Raw genomic sequence first — 6,000 nt, 5'->3', positions numbered from 1 at the left:
TAAATTGCCCTTGACAACTGAGTGGCTTGCTGGACTATTTCAGAGACAGTTAAGAGTCAACCACATTGCTGTGGGTCTGCAGTCACTTATGGGCCAGACCAGGTAGGGAAGCAATCGATGATAGTTTCATGTCACCATTACTGAGACTAGCTTTGAATTCCAGATTTTTGTTTTTCATTAATTGAATTTAAATTCCACTAGCTGCCGTGGTGAGATTTGAACCTGTGTCCTCCAGGACATTAGCCTGGGTCTCAGAATTACGTTCAATGACATTACCGCTATGCAACCATCTTTTGCCACCCCCACCCCCACCCCCACCCCCAGTAATTGATACCATTAGAGCTTTATCCACTTATTTGAAGGTGACCCCGGCTGATAGTGTTGGCCAAACCAGCGAAGTAAAGGAGTGGCAAGTTCCCTGCTCCATTTTGATTATCCCCTCATTTAGCATCTGCCAGCTGGGGGAAGTTAAATTGATCCTTCTGTCTACTTTTAACAATACCAAGTTTTTCACAAGAATATCTGAATAACACTTCCACTATCATGGAGAAATATAAAAGTTCTCCAAAGGCAACTCCTGCGATTGACTCTTGTGCATGTTAACAAGGATAGCAGTGAGTTGCTGAACAATACTGAGGGACAGCACACGGTCACTGTGTTTGGCAGCAGCATAATACTCTCATTGTACCTTCTTGTACACTTGATCAGATCCCACCTGTCCTTTCCTGGTATTATAACAGTTTAAAATATTTCAGTAATAAAATTACAAACACCAATGGTATCAGGTTTTTCAGGTGATCGAAAGATTTTCCTTAAAAAAAAACTAGAGAACATTTTAGCAGAGATGAGGCATTTCTAAAGGTTTGATCATGTGACATTCTGCCCATGTGATGCCTGATCACATGACACCTGGTCACATGAGTTTTACAACTGTTAGTGCATTTACCTTGTACAGATTGGGTTCCCTCTAGTTGAGTATCTTTACTTATGTTTTCATGGCAGTAGCTGTTGTGTGAAATGTTTCAAGAACCTGGAGGCTTCCTGTGAGCAGTTGAAGAGGGGTAATGAAATTTGATGGTAACTCAGTGAAATTACACTGATAACTAATAGTAATAACATTCATTCAAGTACATAACCAGCAGTAATACAACTACTTACTGTTAGTCTATATGTAACTGGTAGTAAAAGGTGTAGTGCTCCAATATCCTACTTGTAAATAGTAGTAATTCTATAACTCACTGATGTTCACCCTAAAACTATAGCAAGAATCCCCCTGTACTGCCCCACAGGCTCCCATGTCAACAGTACTTTTATCAGGTCTAAACTCTCCCTATCTAATTGGACTTGGTTCTGTTTGCAGGTGGCAACTTTTAGCTGGGACCCTCAGTCACAGTTAATTGGCACTTGGACTTTACACACCAAAACTGGGTAGCGCAGCCCAACCTGGACCAAGCTAAATCAATAAAGGAGGCTTTTCTTAGAATTATAGAAATTACAGCACAGGTGGAGACTACTTAGCCTCTGGTGTTAGTGCTCTCCTGTAACCCAATTTCCCCACAATATCTTTTTATATTTTTTTCAAATATTTACCCCATTTATTTTGCAATTTATGATTAGTCTGTACCTCAATAGCCACATGTGGTAATGTACCTCATGGTCTAATTGCCCTTAGTTAAAGAACCTTCCCCCTCCCCCTGTTTCTTCCTTGGTGTCCAGTTCCCTAGTTCCCCACTATCCCACCAGTAGAAACAATCTTAAAGTCCACAGTTATCACTAACCTTTAACTGGCTGCTCCTTTCTCAGTGTGGTTCCCACTCATTACCGTGATGCTGTTGCTCCTGGCTCTGCAGGAAATCTTGGTTCCCCAGTCATCAGTGTCCCTCTCTCCCCAAGCTCCCATTCTCCATTTGTTGTTTTCTTCCTGAGCCCCCATCCCCCAGTCTCCTTCTCCTCTGAGCCCCCATCCCCCAGTCTCCCTCTCCTCTGAGCCCCCATCCCCCAGTCTCCCTTTCCTCTGAGCCCCCATCCCCCAGTCTCCCTCTCCTCTGAGCCCCATCCCCCAGTCTCCCTCACCTCTGAGCCCCCATCCCCCAGTCTCCCTCACCTCTGAGCCCCAGTCTCCCTCACCTCTGAGCCCCCATCCCCCGGTCTCCCTCACCTCTGAGCCTCCATCCCCCGGTCTCCCTCACCTCTGAGCCCCCATCCCCCGGTCTCCCTCACCTCTGAGCCACCATCCCCCGGTCTCCCTCACCTCTAAGCCCCCATCCCCCGGTCTCCCTCACCTCTGAGCCCCCATCCCCCGGTCTCCCTCACCTCTGAGCCCCCATCCCCCGGTCTCCCTCACCTCTGAGCCCCCATCCCCCGGTCTCCCTCTCCTCTGAGCCCCCATCCCCCGGTCTCCCTCTCCTCTGAGCCCCCATCCCCCGGTCTCCCTCTCCTCTGAGCCCCCATCCCCCGGTCTCCCTCTCCTCTGAGCCCCCATCCCCCGGTCTCCCTCTCCTCTGAGCCCCCATCCCCCGGTCTCCCTCACCTCTGAGCCCCCATCCCCCATCCCCCGGTCTCCCTCTCCTCTGAGCCCCCATCCCCCGGTCTCCCTCTCCTCTGAGCCCCCATCCCCCATCCCCCGGTCTCCCTCTCCTCTGAGCCCCCATCTCCCATCCCCCGGTCTCCCTCTCCTCTGAGCCCCCATCCCCCGGTCTCCCTCTCCTCTGAGCCCCCATCCCCCATCCCCCATCCCCCATCCCCCATCCCCCATCCCCCATCCCCCATCCCCCATCCCCCGGTCTCCCTCTCCTCTGAGCCCCCATCCCCCGGTCTCCCTCTCCTCTGAGCCCCCATCCCCCGGTCTCCCTCTCCTCTGAGCCCCCATCCCCCGGTCTCCCTCTCCTCTGAGCCCCCATCCCCCGGTCTCCCTCTCCTCTGAGCCCCCATCCCCCGGTCTCCCTCTCCTCTGAGCCCCCATCCCCCGGTCTCCCTCTCCTCTGAGCCCCCATCCCCCGGTCTCCCTCTCCTCTGAGCCCCCATCCCCCGGTCTCCCTCTCCTCTGAGCCCCCATACCCCCTCTCCTCTGAGCCCCCATTCCCCCTCTCCTCTGAGCCCCCATTCCCCCTCTCCTCTGAGCCCCCATTCCCCCTCTCCTCTGAGCCCCCATTCCCCCTCTCCTCTGAGCCCCCATTCCCAGTCTCCCTCTCCTCTGAGCCCCCACTCCCCTGAGTCTCCAGTCTCCCTCCCCTCTGAGTCCCGTCTCCCTCTCCTCTGAGCCCCCATCCCCCAGTCTCCCTCTCCTCTGAGCCCCCATCCCCCAGTCTCCCTCTCCTCCGAGCCCCCATCCCCCAGTCTCCCTCTCCTCAGAGCCCCCATTCCCCAGTTTCCCTCTCCTCTGAGCCCCCAGTCTCCCTCTCCTCCGAGCCCCCAGTCTCCCTCTCCTCCGAGCCCCCATCCCCCAGTCTCCCTCTCCTCCGAGCCCCCATCCCCCAGTCTCCCTCTCCTCCGAGCCCCCATCCCCCAGTCTCCCTCTCCTCCGAGCCCCCATCCCCCAGTCTCCCTCTCCTCCGAGCCCCCATCCCCCAGTCTCCCTCTCCTCCGAGCCCCCATCCCCCAGTCTCCCTCTCCTCCGAGCCCCCATCCCCCAGTCTCCCTCTCCTCTGAGCCCCCATCCCCCAGTCTCCCTCTCCTCTGAGCCCCCATCCCCCAGTCTCCCTCTCCTCTGAGCCCCCATCCCCCAGTCTCCCTCTCCTCTGAGCCCCCATCCCCCAGTCTCCCTCTCCTCTGAGCCCCCATCCCCCCGTCTCCCTCTCCTCTGAGCCCCCATCCCCCCGTCTCCCTCTCCTCTGAGCCCCCATCCCCCAGTCTCCCTCTCCTCTGAGCCCCCATCCCCCAGTCTCCCTCTCCTCTGAGCCCCCAGTCTCCCTCTCCTCTGAGCCCCCAGTCCCCAGTCTCCCTCTCCTCTGAGCCCCCAGTCCCCAGTCTCCCTCTCCTCTGAGCCCCCATTCCCCCGTCTCCCTTCCCCCCTTCCCCCCTTCCCCCCTTCCCCCTTCCCCCCTTCCCCCTTCCCCCCTTCCCCCTCTCCTCTGAGCCCCCATTCCCCCTCTCCACTGAGCCCCCATTCCCCATTCCCCATTCCCCATTCCCCATTCCCCCTTCCCCAGTCTCCCTCTCCTCTGAGCCCCCATTCCCCAGTTTCCCTCCTCAGAGCCCCCAGTCCCTTTCCTCTGAGCCTCCATTCTCCAGTCTCCCTCTCCTCCGAGCCCCCATTCCCCAGTTTCCCTCTCCTCAGAGCCCCCATTCCCCAGTTTCCCTCTCCTGTGAGCCCCCAGTCTTCCTCTCCTCTGAGCCCCCATCCCCCAGTCTTCCTCTCCTCTGAGCCCCCATCCCCCAGTCTCCCTCTCCTCCGAGCCCCCATCCCCCAGTCTCGCTCTCCTCCGAGCCCCCATCCCCCAGTCTCGCTCTCCTCCGAGCCCCCATCCCCCAGTCTCCCTCTCCTCTGAGCCCCCATCCCCCAGTCTCCCTCTCCTCTGAGCCCCCATCCCCCAGTCTCCCTCTCCTCTGAGCCCCCAGTCTCCCTCTCCTCTGAGCCCCCATCCCCCAGTCTCCCTCTCCTCTGAGCCCCCATCCCCCAGTCTCCCTCTCCTCTGAGCCCCCATCCCCCAGTCTCCCTCTCCTCTGCGCCCCCATCCCCCAGTCTCCCTCTCCTCTGAGCCCCCATCCCCCAGTCTCCCTCTCCTCTGAGCCCCCATCCCCCAGTCTCCCTCTCCTCTGAGCCCCCAGTCCCCAGACTCCCTCTCCTCTGAGCCCCCATTCCCCAGTCTCCCTCTCCTCTGAGCCCCCATTCCCCCGTCTCCCTCTCCTCTGAGCCCCCATTCCCCCATTCCCCCATTCCCCCTCTCCTCTGAGCCCCCATTCCCCCTCTCCTCTGAGCCCCCATTCCTCATTCCCCATTCCTCATTCCCCATTCCCCCTTCCCCAGTCTCCCTCTCCTCTGAGCCCCCATTCCACAGTTTCCCTCCTCAGAGCCCCCATTCTCCAGTCTCCCTCTCCTCAGAGCCCCCAGTCTCCCTCTCCTCTGAGCCCCCATTCCCCATTCTCCCTCTCCTCTGAGCCCCTATTCCCCATTCTCCCTCTCCTCTGAGCCCCCATTCTCCCTCTCCCCTGAGCCCCCATTCCCCATTCTCCCTCCCCTCTGAGCCCCCATTCCCCATTCTCCCTCCCCTCTGAGCCCCCATTCCCCATTCTCCCTCCCCTCTGAGCCCCCATTCCCCATTCTCCCTCCCCTCTGAGCCCCCATTCCCCATTCTCCCTCCCCTCTGAGCCCCCATTCTCCAGTCTCCCTCCCCTCTGAGCCCCCATTCCCCAGTTTCCCTCCCCTCTGAGCCCCCATTCCCCAGTTTCCCTCTCCTCAGAGCCCCCATTCCCCAGTTTCCCTCTCCTCAGAGCCCCCATTCCCCAGTTTCCCTCTCCTCAGAGCCCCCATTCCCCAGTTTCCCTCTCCTCAGAGCCCCCATTCCCCAGTCTCCCTCTCCTCTGAGCCCCCATTCCCCAGTCTCCCTCTCCTCTGAGCCCCCATTCCCCAGTCTCCCTCTCCTCTGAGCCCCCATTCCCCAGTCTCCCTCTCCTCTGAGCCCCCATTCCCCAGTCTCCCTCTCCTCTGAGCCCCCATTTCCCAGTCTCCCTCTCCTCTGAGCCCCCATTTCCCAGTCTCCCTCTCCTCAGAGCCCCCATTCCCCAGTCTCCCTCTCCTCTGAGCCCCCATTCCCCATTCCCCATTCTCCAGTCTCCCTCTCCTCTGAGCCCCCATTCCCCAGTCTCCCTCTCCTCTGAGCCCGCATTCCCCAGTCTCCCTCTCCTCTGAGTCCGCATTCCCCAGTCTCCCTCTCCTCTGAGCCCCCATTCTCCAGTTTCCCTCTCCTCAGAACCACCATTCCCCAGTTTCCCTCTTCTCTGCGCCCCCATTCCCCAGTCTCCCTCTCCTCAGAGCCCCCATTCCCCAGTCTCCCTCGCCTC

General features: G+C 58.7%; 1 protein-coding gene across 2 annotated transcripts in view; it reads left to right on the top strand.

Annotated features, from left to right (window-relative positions):
• Positions 1–6,000, top strand: part of LOC137379738 (V-type proton ATPase 116 kDa subunit a 4-like) — a 127,839-nt gene that overhangs the window by 13,594 nt on the left and 108,245 nt on the right. The gene's annotated exons all lie outside the window — the stretch shown is intronic.

The sequence above is a fragment of the Heterodontus francisci genome, chromosome 18 (genome assembly GCF_036365525.1).
Source record: "Heterodontus francisci isolate sHetFra1 chromosome 18, sHetFra1.hap1, whole genome shotgun sequence".
NCBI lineage: Eukaryota > Metazoa > Chordata > Chondrichthyes > Heterodontiformes > Heterodontidae > Heterodontus > Heterodontus francisci.
Note: the sequence above shows the minus strand (reverse complement) of the source record. Positions and strands in the feature narration are given on the sequence as shown.